Here is a 24,235-nt window from a genome sequence, read left to right on the forward strand (position 1 = left end):
GAATTCCACTACCTTCACAACTTCTGCCAAACCTGGTTTCATCACCTCCCCGGTGGTTTTGATACCCAGTGACCAAAATCCCCCTTTAGGAAAATCTTTGGGGGAAAGGCAAATTCCAAATTCATTTCTGAATCACAGCAAGACTCAAGAGACTATGCTTCACTCCATATCATCTATTTGGAGAGAAAAATATTTTGCACTCTAGCTGTGCTTCATCATCAACCGATGGAAAAATGTTTTCCTCTAAGACCTGGCAGCCTTTGTTTCCTTATCTAATCAGCATTCGCGGTACCAGTTCCACGAAAAATGGAATTGATTTTGGTGACCACATCAAGTAATTCCGCCAATTTTTTGCTATTGTTGCTGAAGCTTACGGTAACTATGCACCCGTGTCTTTCACTGTGAATAAGGCAGTCCTTGTTCTTTTGTAAGCTTTTTCGCATTGGTTATGCTATTGTGACCACAGTCACATGAATCGGCCTGAGCCTTTATCTTCAGAGACTTTGATAAAGTTAATCTTTTGTACAAACTGGACATGAGCCAGTATTTATGTCTTTACAGCAGAACAGCCTGTTATGACAAAGCACACAGCAATATTTGCAGCCAATTGATCACAAAGCATATGGATAGTTTCCCCTTCTCGGGAGAATTTCACAAGGATGGCAACGTGTTCATCTGAAACATTTTATGTCTGGGCTATAATGCTCCTTTCAAGAGCTTAGAGCTTTAGTTATGACAATTGATATTATTAACATATTATGAAACTCAGTAAAATTGAGATGGTATTTTTAAGCACTATATTTCAGGTACTGGGTTATGTGCTACAAATATAAAGAGGAGTAGGATGTAGAAAAATGTGTGATTTCAAGATACCCTAATAAGCTTGATTATTTTACCAGTAATAAGTTTAGAGGTTTTAAGGATTTGCCTCTAAATGCTTTTGCATTTTTGTTTATCATGCGCAGTCAAATTATGTTTACTTTCTTATTCCTGGCTGGAGTCTAATGTCAGTTATTTTCTATATAGAAAAATATATTGTCCCTTTTTCTGTATTTTTCTAGCACTGTTATCTTTCATGATAAGATGCTCCACATTTCAGACATTCAGCACTTCAAATAGATTTACTAAATATAGCAACTGATGACAACATTTGTTCTTGATGGTTAATTTTACTTTATTCCATGTACCTAGTTCATAGGTAGAACCTACTTGTCATCCATAAATTTTAGTATCTAGAAACTATATTTTTACTTGATAGCTATGGGATGAAATACTCATGGCATACGTCCTAATGTTTTTATGTGCTAAATCACTGGCAAAATCAACAGAATAATGGAGTAACAATGGTGAATGTTTAAAGCATTTTTAGGTTCTGCTAAAGTTGAATGAGCAGAATGACAAATTGTAAAGTATTGAAAAGTTGGTTCTGCACATATTTTTATACGGTTCATAGTTTTGGAAAAGTCCTTTAGCTGATTCAACTAATAGCAAATCTTTAGTATTTGAATGGACTCATAAGATACAGCACTTTGTAGTGAAAGAGTTCTGTATTTTCAGTTATCTGTGTTCTATTTCATCTTCAGTTTCCATCTGATATATACATTTCCTGGGTGGGCATTCTTCTTATATTCAGAATTTCACCCTAGGGGAATACATTATAAAAATATCAGCATTATATTTCAAATTTTGGCAAACAACATCTTAGGTGTGTGGATTAAGATTCTTTCATCACAAATTTTTATAAATTTTTCAGTCTTAAAATATCAGTTGGATTTTTAAATTACATGGCTATACTTTGTGCCAATAGCATTAGCCTCTTTTTTCTTACTTGTATTGTTGGTTGCAAGGGGGCAGGGTAAGACATCTGAGCAAGACAGTAGAAGATTGTCTATACATCCACATTAACTAAACCACTCAAAGCATTGATTTCAAGGATGGTGAGTAACATCATCACAGTTTATAAAAAAGTCTGTCTTGCAGTGATAGATGCTTCATGGTGGAAACAGCTGTATGATAAGATCTGGATTTGAGTCTTTTCTTCCTTGCCATTTACAATGTGTGTAATCTCATTTAATCTCATCTTTAAAGTTGTCAATAATGTCCCCAAAGGTATATTGAAAGGAATAGGTGATGTGATGTATTTTGAAAGTATTTTTAAGTATTAGGAAGTATTAACATATTTATTCTTCTCAGTAGGTGTATTTGGTTGTGGTTTTGAGAATAAGATTTATTATTCAGTGTCAACTCAAAACAAACCCGGATGAATGATATCAATGGATGTGGTTTCTAAGATTGTGTCTAGCTTTTATTTTCATGATATGCCTTAATCTTGGGACAAGTAGAAAACAGAGCTCCTAGAGTGTATTGGAGGCATGAAAATACAAAGTCAAATTCTAACAAAAGCACTGTGAGTATGGAATCATTTTTCTATGTAAAAACATCATTTCTGATTTACACATGTTGACCTCAGCATTGTATTTAATTTAGAAATTATGGTACTTGCCAAGAATAACTTGGATAAGGCAGCTTGACCTATGTTGCTAAAAATTCCTACTGACACGTTAGTACTCTTTGACATTAGTTTCTCACGTCTATATGGAACTTAAATCTTGTGCCTGAATTCATCTCAGTCTCCTCTGTGGTAATTTAGTTGGTCTTGGCTCATGGTAATATTGGTAAAAACTAGACAATTATATTTTAAATGCAGGTTTCTGTGGTCAAATTGCAAAATTGAAAACTACTTTTATTTATTTTTGTGTTTTTTGAGATGGAGTCTCTCTCTGTCGCCTAGGCTGGAGTGCAGTGGCGCGATCTCCTTTCACTGCAACCTCTACCTCCCAGGTGCAAGAGATTCTCATACCTCAGCATCCTGAATAGCTGGGATTACAGGCACTTGCCAACACACTCGGCTAATTTTTGTATTTTTATTAGAGATGAGGTTTCACCTTGCTGGCCAGGCTGGTCTTGAACTCCTGGTTCGAGACCAGCCTGGCCAACAAGGTGAAACCCCGTCTCTACAAAAATACAAAAATTAGTCAGACATGATGGTGGGTGCCTGTAATCCCAGCTACTCGGGAGGCTGAGGCAGGATAATTGCTTGAACCCGGGAGGCGGAGGTTGTAGTGAGCCGAGATTGTACCATTGCACTCCAGCCTGGGTGACAGAGCGAGACTCCATTTCAAAAAAAAAAAAAAAAAAAGAAAAGAAAAGAAATTGGCTTTCAAAATGGAGAGAAGTTCGTCTAGAGTTAGGATAATGTATCTTTCAATGGGCCTAAGCATATGGCTGGTTTTGATGTGTAGAAAACCTGAAATTTCCAGTACACAGTTTGGCTTAGTGAGGCTGATCAGTCACTGGGTATTTCTTGTTATAAGTAAGGAAATTGAGGTAAATACTCTAGTGCACTAGAACAATGCTGTAAATAAAATAAAATAAAATAAAATAACAAAAAACAAAATCCAGGCTTGTATCTCCTGTCAATCTTCCTCCCAACAACATTCCTTGCTATTCCTAAAAAATTAGAATTTGGCAGATGATCAGAAATGCAGGAAAGATCATACTGAATATTCAAAATGTGTAAAACTATGATTCCAGGAGGTATATCCCAGCCTTTTTCATTATTGGCAAATTTACCACCAGATGCTAATAGCAGATTGGCTTGTAAAGTTAATGAGACTGAGCAGCTTTCCTGTGTCATTTTGCAGCCATGCCACGGAGAGATACTCTCTCAGCCAGCTTGAGATGACACTGAATAAATTCAATCTTTTTTCACTCCATTTCTTTAGCTTTGGCTAAAAGGAAGGGAAGAGCAGAGGATCTCCTAGAGCAGTGAGAAAATGGCTGTTGAAGGATTCTTTTTTTCCCTATCTCTGTATAAGCAAGTCTATAGATCACTTGAGTCCTCCCACGAGGGAAGATGTTTTGGGCAGATAAGCATCAATAAATTTTCAATATTGGAGTACAATATTATTAATTTGTTATTCAATAAAACGTTGTTCAAAAGTGTGAAGTAAATATGAAATCCTATATTGCACTATTTAAATTTGATCATCTTGCAGCCTTCAATATACTGCAAGGCATGATTGGAATGTTAAGGTGGAATCAAATAAATTAGCTCTCACAAAAATCTCTTTCAGTTGTATTAGTATACTTGGTCTTGGAAAAAAAGTCTGACTGCTTTCTGCAGGTCAGGAGACATATTAATAAATTGATCATTGCCTGTTATAGTCAATGTACATTATTTACATTATTTATAGCATTAATAAGTCAAAGCTTAAATCTTCAGCTTTGACTTTGACTGGAACTTAAGGCACATTTATCCAATTGCCTATATGACCTTTCAACTTAATGTTAATTTCAAACTTATTATGTCTAAAAGAGAATTTTATTTTGTACCCCCCACTCTTCCTGTCTCATAAAAGTCATTCTTTATTGTTCTCTTTCCCTCAGTGCTCACATCAAAATCCATCAAGAAACCCTATATGCTATACTTTCTTTTTTTTGAGACCGAGTCCCACTCTGTTGCCCAGGCTGGAGTGCAGTGGCATGATCTCAGCTCACTGTAACCTCCGTCTCACGGCTTCAAGCAATTCTCCTGCCTCAGCCTGCGGAGTAGCTGGGATCACAGGTGCCCATCACAAGCCCAGCTAATTTTTGTATTTTTAGTAGAGACGGTGTTTTGCCACATTGACCAGGCTGGTCTCAAATTCCTGACCTCAAATAATCTGCCCACCTCTGCCTCCTGAAATGCTGGGATTACAGCCATGAGGCTATACCTTCAAAATACATTCCAAATCCAACCCCTTGACAGCTCTCTAATCATGAGGGATCCATCCTCAAGACCCAAACATGGATCCCACCTACGTGATCCATGTTTGGGTCATGAGGATGGATCCCTCATGATTAGATTCATGCCCTCCCTCCAGGAGAAGGTGAGTCAGTTCTCCATTAGTTTTCATGAGAGCTGATTTTTAAAAAGACCTGGCATCTCCCCCTTCTCTCTCTTGCTTTCTCTCCCATCATGTGATCTTTGCACACAGTGGCTCAACTTTGCCTTCTGCCATGAATGCAAGCTGATCTGGTTGAGTATTCCTCCCTCAGAGTTGTGAATCAGTTAAGGCAAACTTACAGATAAGGCAGGTGCTAGGATTCCTTCAGGTTTGGCATTCCGACTCTTGAACACAACTAAAAGAAAGAAAGATAAGCAAGTTAAAGATTTTGCCAAAGAGAAACTGAAACTATTGACCTTAAATTATTTGGATGGTGATATTTACTTTTGTTTCTTTTATTTTCTACTGGGTATATTTATTCATGTATACATATTTTCCATAAATATTTACTGAGTACCACTTTTTATATTAGGCACCATTTTAGATGTTAGAAATTCACGCTATTGAAAATTTAACATTTCTTCTATGTGGACAAAATATAAAACAATTCCTTCTCTCAGAGAACTTATACTCTAGATTTATGTGCATATACTAATGTTAGATTTTGATCGTTTGCATGTCCTTGCCACATTGATCTGGTCACCTCTGGACTTTTTGTTCACTTAGTGTCACATGTACAAAATGAAATAAACCAAGTAGTCATTGTCCATGATGCTTCTACTTTCTATATTTTACTTAGAATAGAGCCATGTATATGGAATCATGTGTAAAAGCTAAGTTGTGAGCACTCTTATGGGTGGGCCTGCCTGTATGTGTGTTGTGGATGGTAAACTTCCTCTCAATCTTTCTCTTAATATGCATTTTACCCACTTTATCTGGCATTCCCTGATGTTATTAGCCACCTAGCTAATGACTTCTACATTTTTATGTGAACATATATGTATTAGCATATTATACTATACATGTTTGGTTTTGTGGGTTGCATTTTGGTCTTTCCCACTATCCAATAAACTCTTTATGAGCAAACTTTGTGTCTTAGACATCCTTTTATCTTTAATACCTTGTGTATTAATTCATTTTGTGTTGCTGTCAAGGAATACCTGAGGCTAGGAAATTTATAAAGGGAAGATGTTTATTTGGCTCATGGTTGTGCAGGCTGTACAAGATGCATGGTCCCAGCATCTGTCCAGCTTCTAGTGAGGGCCTCAAGTTCCTTGTATTCATGGCAGAAGGCGAAGTTGAGCCAGTGTGTGGAAAGATCATGTGATGGGAGAGAAAGCAAGAGAGAGAATGGGGAGATGCCAGGTCTTTTTAAAAATCAATTCTCATAAAAACTAATGGATAACTGACTCACCCTCTCCTGGAGGGAGGGCACCTACAACAGGGGGATCAAATTTTAATATGAGGTTTTGGTGGACAAACATCCAAGCCATATCATTCTACATGTGGCCCCCCAAAAGCATGTCCTTCTCGCATTACAAAACATTCCTTCCCGATAGTCCCAACAGTCTTAGCTTGTTTCTGCAGAAACTTAAAAATTCAAAGTTCAAAGTTTCATCTGAGACTCAAGGTAAATTCCTTTCAGCTGCAAGACTGTAAAAAAAATAATCATCATAATAAGTTATTTACTTCCAAGATACAATGGTGATACCGGCATTGCGTAAACATTCAAAAGAAACATAGGTCAAAAGAAACATAGGTCAAAAGAAAGGGGTAATAGGCCCCACATGAGTCTAAAACCCAGCAGCATAGACATTAAATCTTAAAGCTCCAAAATAATCTCCTTGCCTCCATGTCCTATGTCCTGGGCACACTGCTGTGAGGGTGAGCTCCTGAGGCTTTGGACAGCTCTGTACTCATGGTTTTGCTAGGTACAGCCCATGTGGCTGCCCTTGTGGGTTGCAGTTGAATGCCTGTAGCCTTTCCAGGAGAAGGTTGCATGCTGCCAGTGGCTCTATAATTCTAGAGTCTTCGTGGCAGTCTTGCTCTCACCTCTCCATTAGGTATTGCCCCAGTGGGGACTCTCTGTGGTGGCTCTGCCTCTGTGGCAGTTTTCTGTCTGTGCTCCCAGGCTTTCCAATATATCATCTGAAATCCAGTTGGAAGCTACCAAGCTTCACCATTCTTGCATTCTTTGTGCTTGCAGGCTTAATACTATGTGGACATTACTAAGGCTTATGGTTTGCACTCTCTATGGTCAAGGTCTGAGCAGTATCTGGGGCTGTTTCAGTCATAGATAGAGTTGAGACCTTGTAGGGCAGCAGTCCCCCCACCCCCTCCCCTGAAACCATTCTGTCATTCTGTTGTCCTAGGCCTCTGGGGCTATAATAGGAGGGACTGCTTCAAAGATTTCTAAAATGCCTTTGGGGCCATTTCCTCACAGTCCTGTTTATTAGTACCTGGCTCCTTTTACCTGTGCTAATGTCTTTAACAAAGGGTCTCTCAGCTTTACCTTTGAATTATTCTTCTAAAAATGCTCTTTCCTATTCTATCTCATGATCAGGTTGCAAATTTTTGAAATTTGAATGCACTGCTTCCCTTTTAGTTATCAATTCCATCTTTAGGCCATTCCTTTGCTCCATTAATTCAGATGATTCAGAGTAAGCAATTACAAGTAGCCATGCCACTTCTTGAATGCTTTATGCTTGGAAATTTTTACCTCTAGATTATCACTCTTAATTTTGACCTTTCTCAAAGTCCTAGGGCATGGACACAATGCAGCCAATTCTTTTCTAAGGTGTAACAAGGGTGACCTTTGCTCAGGTTCCCAATAATTTCCTCATTTCCAGCTGAGACCTGACAGCAGGGCCTTTATTGTCTATATTTCTATAAACATTTTGTTCACAATCACTTAACCAATCTTGAAGAAGGCCCAAACCTTCCTTCATCCTTTTATCTTTTTCTGAGCCCTCCAAACTCTTCCAACCTCTTGCCATTACTTAGTTCCAAAGCTGCTTCCACATATTTAGTTATCATTTTAGCAGCATTCTACTTCACTGTACCAATTTTCTGTCTTAGTCCAGTTTGTTTGAATAAAGGAATATCTGAGGCTGGGTAGTTTATAAAGAAAAGAAGTGTATTTGGATGACAATTGTGCAGGCTGTACAGAAGCATGGCACCAGCAGCTGCCCAGTTTCTGGGGAGGGTCTCAGGCTTCTTCCTTTCACAGCAAAAAGTGAAGGGGGGCTGGCCTGTGCAGAAATCATATATAGAGAGAGGCAGCAAGAGAGGGCAGGGAGAAGTCAGGCTCTTTTTAATAACCAGCTCTTGAAGAGGAGAATGCAATCATCCCCCTCCCAAGGTAGGGCATTGATCTTTTCATGATGGATCCACCTCCGTGACCCAATCACCTCCCGTTAGGCTCCACCTCCAACATTGGGATCAATTTTCAACATGAGGTTTGGGGAGGCAAATATCCAAACCATAGCACCTTGTATATTTCTTAAATTTAGTAAACATTCAATACAATTTATTTATTTATTGAGACAGAATCTCACTCTGTCATCCAGGCTGGAGTGCAGTGGTGCAATCTTGGCTCACTGCACCCTCCGCCTCCTAGGTACAAGTGATTTTTCCACCTCAGCCTCCCGAGTAGCTGGGACTATAGGCCTGTGCCACCATGCCTGGCTAATTTTTGTATTTTTAGTAGAGACAGAGTTTTGCCATATTGGCTAGGCTAGTCGTGAACTCCTGACCTCAAGTCATCCGCCTGCCTTGGCCTCCCAAAGTGCTGGGATTACAGGTGTGAGACACTGTGCCCAGCCTCAATACATTTTAAGTGAACAAACGGATGATAGTGAACATGTTGGGCATATTGTGGAAAATATTAAATTTCAGAACTTGGTGACTGGATTTTGTCCTTTCTTGTTTTAGGTCCGTATAAATCTGGATTGCAAAATTCAGGGATGTTATGAGACAAGGAGTGATGTCTGAGTAGGGCCTTGCCAGGTGGACGTAGATGCTTGCCAGATAGACAAGGAACAGAGAATGATATTCCTGGCATAGGAAACAGCCTGTGCCAAGGCACAGAGTCAAGAAACAATACAGCGTGTCAGGGGATTCTAAGTAGTCTGTATAACTTGTGAGGTGGGTTGTGTGGGAGAGGAGTTAGAGAGGTGGCAGAAGAATAGAAGCAACAGCATTTTAAGCAGAAAGCCTTGTAATTTGAAGCCCTAAAAGCCTGCAGCATCTCTGCAGCCAGTTCATCTTTACAGAAATTTCTACATGAATAGGCAATGACCTGCCAAGACAAGCACGGAACCCAACCAGAGGGCAAAGCAAAGCAAAGTCAGCCAGGCCCCATCCCAGTGTGAGAGCTGTCTTCTAGCTAGTCACAGATAGAAGACTTAATGAACTCTCAGTAAGGAGTTTGTCATTAAGCAAAAGAACAACCGGGTGATGTATATTTTGTCATTAGTAAGGCATATGTCTATGTAGTTTATCATGTCAGGAAGTGGATAGATAATTTGAACATACGTGCCTTTTAGTTGCTCACAATTCCATGGTTGCCACTTACCAGAGGTAGATAATAACACTGGATGTTGTGAAACTGTTAAAAAAAAAAATGGAAATAAGATAGACCTAACCAGCTCATCACTGTCTATACCTGGGATGAGTTTGCCAGCCACAGATGAGTTCACTTGGACAAATTGTTCACTGAGCTGCTACATTAAGTTAGGTACTACATACATAGAGATAATGAGGACACAATCCTTGACCTTGAAGATCTTGTGGAGCTTATGGGTCCTTATTATTCAAGTGGTTTCTGAATGGGTACCATTGTTGATTTGGGTGTCAGCTGGAAGGAAGCCTCACAGAAGTTTAAACAGTGATTGAGATTAAAAATGAAGACCTGTCTTACAGAATGTGCCCTGCCATGAATCTTTAAAATGTAGAGCTGTATTACTAAGTGACACAGGCAAACACAAAGAAACAGAAAATTGTATAATGTCTCCATGTACTTCACATTGAGATTTTAAACATGTTAATGTTTTACCAATGCACCTCAGAAATATGTACTATTTTTTAAAGGAATTTTTTTTTGCTGGGCACAGTGGCTCACGCCAGTAATCCTAGCACTTTGGGAAACTGAGGTGGGTGGATCACCTGAGGTCGGGAGTTTGAGATCAGCCTGACCAACACACAGAAGCCCTGTCTCTACTAAAAATACAAAATTAGCTGGGCGTGGTGGCACGTGCCTGTAATCCCAGCTACTCAAGAGGCTGAGGCAGGAGTATCGCTTGAATCCAGGAGGCAGAGGTTGCAGTGAGCCGAGATTGAGCCATTGCACTCCAGCCTGGGCAACAAGAGCAAAACTCCATCTCAAAATTAAAAAAAAGAAAAAAAAAAGAAATTTAAAAAAATAGATTGTATTAATTGTGGTTCTTTAAAAATGCAGAGCCAATAGGATATGGATACACAACTAGACTGATATTGATACAGATATATGAGAGGATTTGTTATGGGAATTGGCTCAGATGATCATGAAGGTCAAGAAGTCTCATGATAGGCCGTCAACAGCCGGAGAACTGGGGAAGCCACTGGAGTAATTCAATTTGAATCTGCCTCCCTGAGAACCAGGAAATCCAATGGTGCAAACCTCAGTCCAAGGAAGAAAGCCTGAGAACTTGGATGTGGCTTCAGGATGCTGTAAGTCCCCAAATTAGAAGGCCAGGGAACCAGGAGCTCCAGTGTTTGACAGCAGGAAAAGATGGATGTCCTGGCTCCAGATGAGAGAGAGAGCTGCCCTTATTCCACCTTTTCATTTTATCTGGGCCCTTGACAGATTGGATGATGCCTGCCCAAACTGGCAAGGGGGGGTCTTCTTGACTCTGTCTACTGATTCAAATGTGAATTTCTTGAAACACCCTCACAAATATACTGAGAAGTAATGGGTATTCCTTTATAATGATGGTGTAGCCCTTGAACCCAACCAAGTTGACACTTAAGATTAACCATTATACAGATGAAAGAGAAGCCAACTGCACAATTATATTCTCCTTTATTCCTTCCTAGATATATAATCCACAAGCTAAATTTGCTTATTATTTATTCCATTTGTGTTTTCATACCTTTACTACATATGTAGGTATTCATAATAAATATATAGTATTTTTGCTGTTTTATGTAAGAGAACATATATGTTACTTTACAGAAGAGAATATATATGTTAATTTACTATATATTACTGCTTAGCGGTCCCTTTGTAAATACATTATAATTAAATTACCCAATTCCTTATTGATTAAATTTTATGTTATCTTTTTCCCTCCCTCCCTCCCTCCCTCCCTTCCTTCCTTCTTTCCTTCCTTCCTTCCCTCCTTCTTTTCTTCCTTTCCAACGGCATCCTGGTGCACATTATTTTACCTGCTTCTCTCCATTTATGTGTGTGTTTCTATAGTGTAGATACTTAGAAGTGGAACTTCTGCAACTTAGGATGTTCACATCTTTATTATTTTGACCTGATATTAGAAAATTGCTCTCCAGGCTGGGTGCGGTGGCTCACATCTGTAATCCCAGCACTTTGGGAGGCCAAGGCGGGTGGATCACAAGGTTAGGAGATCAAGACCATCCTGGCTAACACGGTGAAACTCTGTCTCTACTAAAAAAAAAAATACAAAAATCAGCTGGGCGTGGTGGCGGGTGCCAGTAGTCCCAGCTACTCAGGAGGCTGAGGCAGGAGAATGGCTTGAACCTGGGAGGCAGAGGTTGCAGTGAGCTGAGATCGCGCCACTACACTCCAGCCTCGGCGACGAAGCGAGACTTCATCTCAAAACAAAAAAAAAAAAAAAAAAAAAAAAGAGAGAGAAAATTCCTTTCCAAAGTGGTTGAACTAATGTATACTTCCATCAGAATTATCAAAGAATTTCCATATTCTTACACAAGTGTCAACCTTTGGTATGATGAGGCTTTCAACACTTATGCCTATTTGTTATTTGTAGCATTCATTGCATTTCTGCTTTAGTTTGTTCAAAAACTGACAACAGGTGAGATTGAGGCTCTTCATATTTATTAGGTACTTGGGCTTCCTTGTCTGAACATTGCTTTTTCATCCCCATTTCCAAGATTTCCTTCATTAGGCCATAAGGAATGACGATTTGGAGATGTACAAAGCAACCCCTCTTGACCTAACACGTATGGTGCTCACATTCACATGGATCTACAAAATTCTGACAATCATTAAGAAAGACAAATTGTTTTCTTGAAAGAAAAAAAAAGCAATCTTTTCAATTTATGCCATAATCCAAGTCACTTGTGTAAGAATGTTACATTTTTTTGAGTAAGAGATAGTTAGTAAAAGTCATGGATCCCCAAGAGACGGATTACTTCATTTAGGGAAGCAGTACTGGTCATTGCAGTACATAGAAAAAGTGGAGGGAAAAGATAAAAATGTTTTTACTGTAATTAAGAACTCTAGTTTTAGAGCATAGTTTTATATAAAAAATAAATTCCTGATAAGGAAAATGCAATGATATGAATGCAGAGCCAATTGACATATTTCTATTTATTTATTAGGCAGCTAACTATACATCTTTTGTTAGCTTGTATACAGTATTATGTAGATTACCAAATAACATAATTGTTAAGATACCACCTAGCAACAGCAACAACCATGGTTGTCAATGCAGCTCTCCTCTATGTGGTGACTCAGGAATATAAGCGCCTCCCATCCTATAATTTCTCATCTCCAGGGCTCACAAGTACTCCGCATCTGCAGGTGGGGATTAAGAGATGAGGAATGCACACTCACGTCCTAACTCTCTTAGCCTAGAAGTCATCCACATCACTTCAACTAATAATTGTGAGTGAGGACTAGTCACATAGTACTACTTACATGCAAGGGAGGATGAGAAATTTAGTCCCTGGCTAGGAAGTTGTTTTCAGCAATAACTTTTTCATACTTAAAGGATAATCACAAGTTTTTAGAAGCTATTAGGTATTTCTTTAATTTTTTCTTTTCTTTTTTGAGACAGGGTCTCACTCTATCACCCAGGCTGGATTGTAGTGGCACAATCTCAGCTCACTGTAACCTCCACCTCCCAGTTTCAAGCATTTCTCATGCCTCAGCCTCTCGAGTAGCTGGGATTACAGGTGCATGTCACCACACCTGGCTAATTTTCGTATTTTTAGTAGAGACAGGGTTTCACTGCGTTGGCCAGGCTGGTCTCCAACTCCTGACCTCAGGTGATCCTCCCACCTCAGCCTCCCAAAGTGCTGGGATTATGGGCATGAGCTGTAGCAGGAAGAGCCGCAGACAAAACCCCTCAAACACCAAGTTAAAGAAGGAAGGGGTTTATTTGGCCGGGAGCATCGGCAAGACTCCTGTCTCAAGAGCCGAGCTCCTGGAGTGAGCAATCCTGTCCATTTTAAGGGCTCACAACTCTAAGGGGGTCCACGTGAGAGGGTCATGATCGATTGAGCAAGCAGCGGGTACGTGACTGGGGGTTGCATACACCTGTAATTAGAACAGAACAGAATAGGACGGGGATCTTCACAGTGCTTTTTTATGCAAATAACCAGTTAGGTCAGGGGTTGATCTTTAACTACCAGGCCCAGGGTGTGGCGCCAGGCTGTCTGCTTGTGGATTCCATTTCTGCCTTTTAGTTTTTACTTCTTCTTACTTTGGAGGCAGAAATTGGACATAAGACAATATGAGGGGTGGTCTCCTCCCTTAGAGCCACCATGCCCAGCCACTATTAGGTATTTCTGTGACACAGGAGCATTTGTTTCTTAACAATTTACCTAGTATGAGGAACATTTTTTACAAAGCACTCAGTTAACGTCCTGGTTGTTTAGTTTAATACACATCTCTAGCTTCACCTTCTGCTAGTATTGTTTCTTCAGCCCCATGTGTTAGTTTATAAGAAAATGTTTCTTACCAAGACTTTTCTCTCACTCACCCTGATGGCACCTAATCAATCATTCTTTAAGTCTCAAGCCACATTGTACTTTGACAATCCTTAACATTATCGTCATTTCTACTTAAATGCCCTTTCATTATGAACCCACATCACTCAAAATATCTGCATATTGCTTCTGCTAAATTGGGTTACAATTTTTCCTCGTGATACCTGACTGCCAAACAGGGCTGTAAGCATCATTTAGCCAGGGAACACGTGCAGCCTCTGCCCCAGCACAGCATTTGCTCAGTCCAAGTGTTCCCATGTGAATAGAGATTTGAATAAATAAATTAATGCATCCAACTTCTCCTCTCTAGTAAATGGGCTCCATGAGAGTAGAGACTATGTTCATTTTGCTCCCAATTTGCCTGTACTTGTAACTATAACTAGGCAAAATACATCCAATATATATGTGTGGGATAAACAAACATGAATCTTAATAGAGCTGTAGTCCTGGGGGTGGGGGGAGAGGGAGAAAGGGGAAATATCTAAAATTCCTCTAAAAGATAACAATCAAAGTCTCATAAAACAAGTGGTTATCATAAAGAGCAAGAAATATATCCAAAGGGTAGGATCTGAATTGGTGAGCTGGTAATGTAGAATACGAATTTTCTAAAGTGAAGCTGGTGTGTTCTCTTAATGAATTGGGGGATCCTGTTGTTAACTTCATGAGGAACTATTGAAGCGTACTGGGAAAATGAGAAACTAAAAGAATGTCTCCAAATCTTCTTTGAAGGGGACAGGGAGCTTGTAAAATAAAGTTCTCCAGTGCTTTAAGATAGAAGTTTACACATTTTTGTAAAAGGCTGAATATCTACAAAACTGATGTAGTCTAGCCAGAAAAGATAAATAAATATATATACACATATATATGTGTGTGTGTATATATATATATTAAACTATATATATGTGTGTCTGTATATATATATGTCTGTGTATATATATTAAACTATATATACATATACATAACTGTATATATATGTATGTATATATATGAGTTTAAATTTCAACTTTTATTTTAGATACAAGGGGTATATATGCAGATTTGTTGCATGGGAATATTGCATTCCGCTGAGCTTTGGAGAATGGAGCCTGTCACTCTGGTAGTAAGCATAATACTTGATAGGTAGATTTTTAACCCAACCCCTCCTTTCACCCTCTAGTAGTGCACAGTCTATTGTTTTCATATTTATGTCTATGTGTGCTCAATGCTTAGCTCCCACTTATAAGTGAGAACATGCAGTATTTGGTTTTCTATTCCTGCATTAATTTGTTGAGGATTATGGTCTCCAGATCCATCCATCTTGCTGCAAAGGACATGATTTTAGTCTTTTTTATGGCTGCATAGCATTCCACGGTGTAACATAAATCAACAAGCAAAACACAAATAATTCCATTAAAAATGGGCAAAGGACATGAAGTGACACTTCTTAAAAGAAGACGTACAAGTGGCCAACAAGCATATGAAAAAATGCTCAGCATTACTAATCATCAGAGAAATGCAAATCAAAACCACAATGAGATAGCATCTAACACCAGTCAGAATGACTATTATCAAAAAGTCAAAAAACAACAGAGGCTGGCGAGGCTGCAAAGAAAAGGGAATGAATGATCATGTGCTGTTGGTGGGAATGTAAATTAGTCAAGCCACTGTGGAAAGCAGTTTGGTGATTTCACAAAGGACTTAAAACAGAACTACCATTCCAGCCAGCAATCCCATTACTGGATATATACCCCCCACAACAACAACAACGAAAATATCATTCTACCAAAAGGAACATGCACTTATACATTCATTGCTGTGTAACTCACAAAGGCAAAGACATGAAATCAACCCATGTGTCCATCAATGGTAGATTAGATAAAGAAAAGAAAATATTTTTTCTTTCTTTTCCTCTTTCTTTCTCTTTCTCTTTCTTTCTTTCTTAAGTACATCAAACTTGTGTTTTTCCAGGCATTCCACTATGTACGATAATTAAACAGCATGTAAAGAAAACAGTCCTTGATCTCATGGCTAAAAGTTCATTGGCCTCTGCTTAATATCTTCGTGGGCTGTATAATAGAGAGTCTTAATTTTTGGAATAAAGAAATAATGCTGATTTTGTGAACACATATTTGTTTTTTATTTCTGTGTTCGCAAAGTCTCTTGGTATTCATATGTGCTTTTCTTCATCTCTACCTTACTACTTTATGAATACTACTTTAAAATAAGTTCTATTTATATAATTGCATTTCATAAAACTTTAAGATAATTATGTTTTTATTAACCTCTAGAATTTCTGCTCAAAATGCAAGTATTGGGCTTTTTCTTTTGAATGAAAGTTGCACTATTTATTCATCCACTATCATGCTGTGTATTAGGCATATTCATAGATAAACAAGAAAATTTTCTTGCTATCCGAAAGTCCACAGTCTAATAAATGGTCAACATATAAATAAAATAAAAATAAAGTACAAATTATGCAGTGAAAGATGCTAGTGCAGTGCTGGATAGGTGCAAAGTATAGTGAGGAAAAATCTATCTACAGCAGGCATCATCAAACTATGACCCTTGAGCAAAATGTTTCCTGCTGTCTGTTTTTATAATAAAGTTTTATTTGAACAGTGCCATAGCCATTCAAACATGTATTATCTATGCATCTGTCCATGCAACAATGTCAGAGTTGAGTAACTGTGACAGTGACCAAGTTTGCAAAAATCATTACTAAAATATTTACTATGTTGACCTTTAGAGAAAAAATTTACTAACTTCAGAAAAGATTTTGTAGTTGAATTAAATCTCGTAAACATGAGTAACAGTTATGGCCAGAGAATAGAGTTTATGAGACACTAAGACTAGGCAAAGAAACATGATCGTTGTCCTAGTTAGGGTATAGGCTCTGATTGCGCTAAAGAAATGAACAAACAAAATTCCAAAACAAAAAAAACAAAACTGAAGTAAAATAGAACATTGTGAAGAACATAGGGGACATGCAAAAGCATCTGATTGTTTTCTTCATGGGTAATAGAGATATCTGAAGAAATTTCAGTAGGTCAAAGGCATGATCACATTTAATCTTGAGAAAGATTACCCTGGCAGCAATATACAGAATATATTGGTAAAATTACCAGATGCAATTCAGACTGTATGTACCTCAACTATTTTCTTGGAGATTCTGATTTAGTTGGTCCGAAGTCAAACCTGACACTTGCATTTTTAGAAAAGCTTTGTAAGTAATTTCTGTTGCACATTTCTGGCTAAAAGTGACGATACCATACCATTTAGAAATCACCAAAATAATTCTGATATGAGATAAAAAGGGTGTAAATAAGGGTGGTATCAGCAGGAGTAGGAAGTGGTGACATGTATGCATATTATCAACAGGATGAACATATGTGACCAGTTATTAGTTATATGTAAGAGGCTACATAAATTAGGGCACATTTTAGGCTTTAGTTACTAGATGGCTTCTAGTATCACTCATAAAAATAAAATCTCTAGATGAAGGGGTAATTTTAGAGGACAAAAGTATGATACTAAAACTAAATATGTAATGTTTGAGGCATGGTTGGTATGTCCAAGTGGAGACTTTCCACTAAGCAATAGAATCTACAGGTTTGGCATTCAAGAAAAGCTTGGAGTTGAATCAGATATTGAAAAGTTATAAGCATAGAGGTTCATCAAATTTCTGGGGACAAATACAATCTCTCATGGAAATCATGTAGACTGTGCCAAGAAAACTCAGGGAGAGAATTATAGGAAACACCCACTACTCAAGGGTAGGAAGAGTTTCTGGAAAGAAATGGGACAGTTTATAGTGGATAATTGTAATTTTGGATATGGGAATTAGCTTACATTAGAAAAGCTCCCCTTTTGAGAACAACTCTAAAACCTGGGTAAAATACAAAAATTGTCCAAAGGCATCAGAGGGTTACCAATGCTTTGAGGACTGAAGGGTACAAGATCCTAAAGAACTGTAAATCCTAGAGTGGTGTTCCTGACATCCAGCAATGCTTTTTCCATTAAGACATTTTTCAAGCTTGTAAGTGGCTACCAAAATTCCAAGAAGCCAAAAAAGAATGACAAATAAGAGGTTGAGAAACTAAATCGAGATTTCTAAAGTCCAGTGGGAATAAGAAGACAAAAAAAAAATGGAAATAAAAACCTACTTTTTGATATCCAATCCAGAATTTTCCTCTAAGAATCAACCCACCTAAGTGCTTTATCTTAAGATTAAGTGCAAAGTTGAAAATGAAATAGCCCTCAATCTCACAGAGAATTTAAAATTTTCACTACACTAGTTTCTGCAAAATATTGAGCATTGAATGACTAATTACCAGTCACATGAGAAGACAAGACCCTAAGGACCAAAAATCAAGAGAAAAATTGTGAGATTCAGGTTATGGAATTTTTGGATATGGATTTAAAAATGACTGTAATTACATTTTCAAGAAAATAGATGACAACATGAACAATTTTAGCAATGAATACAATCTATGAAAATCAAATTGAAAATATGGAACTGAGAAATGTGATAACTAAAACTAGCAATACAATAAAGTTAACTAGAAGACTACATGTAGTTGAAAAGAAGATTAATGAACTGGAAGATAACTTAGTAGAAAATATTCGGACTGAAACTCTTGGAGGCTGTCACTTATTTTCCTCCAGAATTTTTCCCATTTACCTTTACCCTTTGTTAATTTTGCATTGCAACCTTTCACTTTAATAAATCATGATCCTGAATATGACTATATGCTGAATCCTAGGATCCTCTTAGCGAATCATTGAGCCTCAGCCTGGTCTTGGGAATCCACAATACAATATCAAAAACAAGGTGGGTTTTCTTTTCCCAGAAATTAAAGATTTCTTTACCATTTCAACAATCAGCCAATGTAGTGCACCACATTAAAAGTAAAATGATACTTGTGTGATCATTCAGATAAATGTAGAAAAAGGTACTTGAACATTTGAGCATTCAGTTATAATTGAGGAAAAAATCCTTACCAAAATACACATAGAAGAGAATGTCCTTCCAATAGAAGATTTCAACATAAAACCTACAGTAAACCGCAAACTAATGTTGAAATATTGAAACTGACTTCCTGAGATAAAAACATGAGACAAGGACCCACTATTAACAATTTTTAGTTCATGCTTAGGACAATAATGCAACAAAGTATACAAATTTGAGACAAATTTGTTCTTATTCATGAATGACATTATTGTGTAGGTAGAAAATTAAAAAACGAACAGATGATCCATGTAAGTATACATAAGCAAATTTAACTTTAACAATGTCACAGATAGAAGAGTTACATAAAACTCATTATATTTCTAGATTCCAGGAATGAACACCCCAAAACAAAGTTTTAAAAACATGATACCATTTACCATATCATCAACAACGTAAAATAGCTAGCAATAAATCTCAATAAAATGTTCAAAAGCCCTGTGTTCGTTTTCTATGGTTGCATACAAATTACCACAAACTTATTAACTGAAAACAATACAAAAGTATTTGTTTACAGTTCTATGGAAAGCTGGTACATACAGCTAGTTTCTTTACTGATAGTCCTAAGAAGGCCAAAATCAAGATGTCAGTCAGGTGGGATTTTTGTCTGGAAGCACTGGGGAAGCATCCACTTCGATGTTCATTCTTGTTGGCAAAATTCAGTTCATTTTGGTTGCAGGATTGAGATTCCCATTTCATTGCTGGAAAATGGCCAAAGGCTATTTTCAGCTCCTAGGCCATGTATTTATCTTGCCACATAGCACTGCTCAAACTTGAAGCCAGCAATGATATGTTTAATCTTTCTCATGCTTTGAATCTTTGACTCTCTCCTTCTCTGACTGCTAGATCCAGATTTAAAGATCTGATGTCATTAGGTCAGTCTCAGTTGATGATCTCCTTATGTTAATACCAGCTGATTTGGAATCTTAATTGTGTCTACAAAATTCCTTTTGTCATGCAATACGACATGACCACGGAAGTGACATTTTGTCATATATACAGATTCTTCCCACATTCAAGCGATGGAAATCATACAAGGAAAAAAGTCATTAAATTCTGCTTCCCACAGACATGTATTGGAAAAACCATAAAATGTAATTTCGAGAAATTAAGATTTAAATAATCAGATTAATTGACAATGTTAATGGAATCTATATTACAAATTTGCTGATTCTTTCTAATTGAGCTGTATGTAGGGTTAGTTCAATTGCAATTAAAATGGCATCAGAGAATGAGAGGCATTTGATAATTTAATTATAAATATGAATACATAAAATAGCCAATATAATTTTGAAAAGTAAATTTTGAGAACTTACGCTAACAAAAAACAATAGTCACTACAAAGGTATGCTAATACAATGTTAACAGGCAAACAGACCAATAGAATATAACAGAGAGTTCAACATCAGTTCCCAACACATTTAGACACGTGATTTATGAAAATCATGCACTACGGAAAGGGAAAACTACTGTTTTCATAAAATGATGCCGTGTCAGTTGGGTATCTATATGAAAAAAATAAACACAATTAACTTTGACTCTTATCACACCATAAAAAAATAATTTTATGCGGGTTGTAGTATTGATAAGGATGTGGAATATCATTATTTGTGTAATAAAACTGTTAAACCTTTTTAGAACATTGCTTGGCAGTATGTGTATAATAAAGCTGAACATATGCCTAACCTAAGATTCAGCAATACTACTCTTGAGTAAAATGTGTATATTTGCAGAGTTGGAACATATAAACACGTTCACTGCAGCATCATCAAAATAGCTTCAAACTAAAAATCATCAAGTAGTCCACCAGCATCAGAAGGGATAAATACATTCTTGTACATCCATAAAACAAAACATTACATCACAATAAAAATGAATAAAAATGTGTGTATAAAACACTATGAATGAATCTCAATATAGAAAGTTAAATGAAGAAAAGCCAGCCATTAATTCTGCATGCTGGGTGGCATTATTTTCCTTTTACTGAAGATGTTGAGCTGAAGAAATGTAATACACTTCCAATGTTTATATTTTCTACTAATAAGCATGGTGCCGTAATAGGAAATTCGATAGCAATAAACAAAGTTAAAGTCGAATCCATCTGTTTTTGTTTCTATTTTTACCTCCTAAGTGTAAGGTTTTGATTAATCACTGGACTTTCTCCCTAAAGGCAGTGATAATTAAATATTTATATGCATATAATTCTGTACATGTCACATATGATATATATAATTATAAAATATTGAAGTATGCATTCATGGCATTCCCTTAATCCTCCCATGACTGGGTATAAATTTCAACCAAAAAACAATTTCTTTTTAATAATAAAAAATTAAATACTGAATAGTTAACTTTGCTCACAAATGTATTTAAATATATGAAATGATAGTTTTTAGGAATATTAAAGGAGGCAATTACATGCAGAGACATAATATTTGACCTAATGAAAAAAAGATATTTTAATATTTCAACTCTCATATTTCTTTATATATTTATCACAATCCCCAACAAAATAAGCATAAGATTTTAGACAATTATTATTAATTTGACAAAACACAAAGGTTAGATTATATGAGACTCTCAAATATGATGGCAGAGTAGCACCAACATTTATCAGAATATACTTAAATATATATAACATAATATTTATGTTATATATAATATTTTGATATATATGAAATATATTTAATATGATATAAATTTGTACAATATATTTACCTTAATGTTTATAGTAGCCCCAACACTTATCAGACTATACTTAAATACACATTAAGTATTTAAAATATTCCATTTAAGTATTATATATTAGTCTACATTAAATATTTTAAATATTGTATAATATATAAATATTATAAATATTAATATATATTTCAGTATATTCTAATAAGTGTTGAGGCTGCTGTACTCTCATGCAATAAGATATATTGAAGTATATAAAACTATTCAAATACTTATAAAGATTATAAAGATAAAAGTTCTTGGTTAAAAAAATCAGGTTGATCTGTAAAATATAAGAAAATATGAAAACAACCCAGAATAAGGGCTTTCAATGACTTTGATGGGTGATAAATATAATAAATATAATAAAATAACCAACTGGTCATAAGAATTAAAAGGGAATTATAGATATCTAAAATTTCGGTCTTTACAAATATAAAATGGACACAAATATACTGCTATATCATTTCACAAGGAAAATTATAAAATGTATACATTAATTTGTATCTTCATAAACAAAGAAAATCCTGAATGGATGCTATTGTAGAGAAAAATGTATTTTACTATGTGGTAATACTGAGGAAATTCAAACCAATCCTATGATAGGATGCTGAAAGTGACTTCTAAGAAATATCTAACATTTTTGGAATTGTTTACCTTTCAGTACTCTGTGACCACGACCAGTAGAGATTATAACCAAGTTTATTTTTGATTAAAAAATAAAATCTTTAACATTTTATTCTTAATCAGTTAAGACATACTAGCATTGTGCAATGGGAATTGACCTGGGCTGGAAATCAAGATGTTAACTTATATGTGGTTCTAAATAAGTCCTTTACTAGATCTGACACTTGGTTTCTTAATCTGTAATGAATAAAGATAGATTTATATTTTTTTACTTGTGAAATACTGATAAGATATACTCAAGACTCAGACAACTTACTTTAATTTTAATTACCTGGGGAAATTTGAGCATACTTTGTGGCTTCATGGGACATTCTTAGCCTCGATGGACTTTGGTTTGCTCTCCTGTAAAATGAAGCAGTTATTCTGAATAATGCTTAAGGTTCTTTCCTATTCTAATATTCCACGTCCCTATTTTGCTGCTTCTGATTGGTGATTTGTGATATAATCACTTAAGTAGTTCTTTGATATTTGAGGTTCAAAAAGCGATGAAAGCACAACTAATAAAACATCTTAAAACATTATTATTTCTCAATGTATTTCCTGCCCTTATCCTTTCCTCAAGTTTGTAGCCGAAGGTATTTTCTAGTGAGGCAATTTTATTCCTGTTATATTGTACCAAAGCAGCAAAGAGCCCTTTCCAAAGCATTACCTGGATCTTTCGCTTGCTTCCCCTTTGTCAAAAATTCAGTGATTTAAACCATTTTGAAATATCAGGCATTAAATTAGTAATAAGTGAAATTGTTCAGAGAGGGTAGAGAAGTTTTATTTTTTATTTTATCTACACAGGTTGTTTCTATTATTTATTAACTCCTATATACTGTGTTAAACAAAATTATGGGAGACCATATTGTTTTTGGAAAGATCTCCTGCACTAGGCCCAACAGACCAGACCAAACCTAATGGAGTGACTCACTATACAATCACTATACAATCAAACTGAACACTGTACAATCAAACTGAAATTTTTAGAAGGCAGAGAGATCCCAAAACAGACCAGTTTTTCCTAAAAACAAGATTCCAGTCTACCTGACTCAGCATATTAAGGAAGTCTCCTCTGTTTAAACCTTTCCAAAAAAATAACCTGAAATAAGCTGATGTTAATCAATCAGGTGTTTCTTTGTTTTTTGGGTTTTTTTTGAGATAGAGTCTCGCTCTTTTGCTCAGGCTGGGGTGCAGTGGCATGATCTCGGCTCACTGCGACCTCTGCCTCCTTGGTTCAAATGATTCTCATTCCTCAGCCTCCCAAGTAGCTGGGACTATAGGCGCGTGCCACCACTCTGGGCTAAGTTTTTGTATTTTTAGTAGAGACAGGGTTTCACTATGTTGGCCAGTCTGGTCTCGAACTCCCGAACTCAGGTGTTCCACCTGATCCCAAAGTGCTGGGATTACAGGCGTAAGCCACTGCTCCCAGCCTTTTTATTTATTTACTTTTTTTTTTTTTTCCTGTTCTTCTATTTCCGTGTTTTCACCTCATGAAACTCACTGCTCTGCGATTTCCTGGTTAGAGCTCCCATTCTATTTTGTAGAATGGTGACTGCCCCAATTCCTGAATCTCAAATGAAAACCAATTTGATACATAACTAAATTTGCTGTAATTTTCTCTTCGACAACTTTATAGGTTTCTGTTTTGTTGCTTTTGTTGTGGCTGTTTTATCTTATTTCAGTTCCTCTAAGGGTGAGGTGTGGAGAAGACTAGCTACCTGGGGCACCTCTCGGTTATTAGACAATAACTTGGTAGGTTTGCAATGTGAGTACATTAAGATAATTTCTTTGGGAACTGTCAATTTTTCAAGAGAAAAATCCTCAAATCTCAGAATTTGGAAGCATATCTCCTTGAGGAAGGAGAAGAGGCAAGAAGTCCCAGAGTTCACAAGGGCATCTTTCACCGAATCCTTTTGTTTTCTTCCCTGTGCTAATCTCCCTCTACCAACAGCTGCTGATTTTACTAAGCCCAGAGCATTTAGGATTAAATTTCTGTAAATGTTAAACACTCGATTTCCAGGTGGAGGCTGGGGTGTAGTGGGCTTACCCACTGGTATTTGTAGGA

The 24,235-nt window shown here is 36.7% G+C and overlaps 2 long non-coding RNA genes across 2 annotated transcripts in view; one reads left to right on the top strand and one right to left on the bottom strand.

Annotated features, from left to right (window-relative positions):
• Positions 1-24,235, top strand: part of LOC107974295 (uncharacterized) — an 80,446-nt gene that overhangs the window by 42,260 nt on the left and 13,951 nt on the right. The gene's annotated exons all lie outside the window — the stretch shown is intronic.
• LOC104004799 (uncharacterized) lies at positions 1,553-22,531 on the bottom strand. The gene is made up of 3 exons (XR_677847.4): positions 22,460-22,531; positions 5,129-5,184; positions 1,553-1,642 (listed from the first exon to the last, which is right to left on the bottom strand). It is a non-coding gene; the product is annotated as an uncharacterized LOC104004799 (long non-coding RNA).

This window comes from Pan troglodytes, chromosome 1, assembly GCF_028858775.2.
Source record: "Pan troglodytes isolate AG18354 chromosome 1, NHGRI_mPanTro3-v2.0_pri, whole genome shotgun sequence".
In the NCBI taxonomy this organism is placed as follows: Eukaryota; Metazoa; Chordata; class Mammalia; order Primates; family Hominidae; genus Pan; species Pan troglodytes.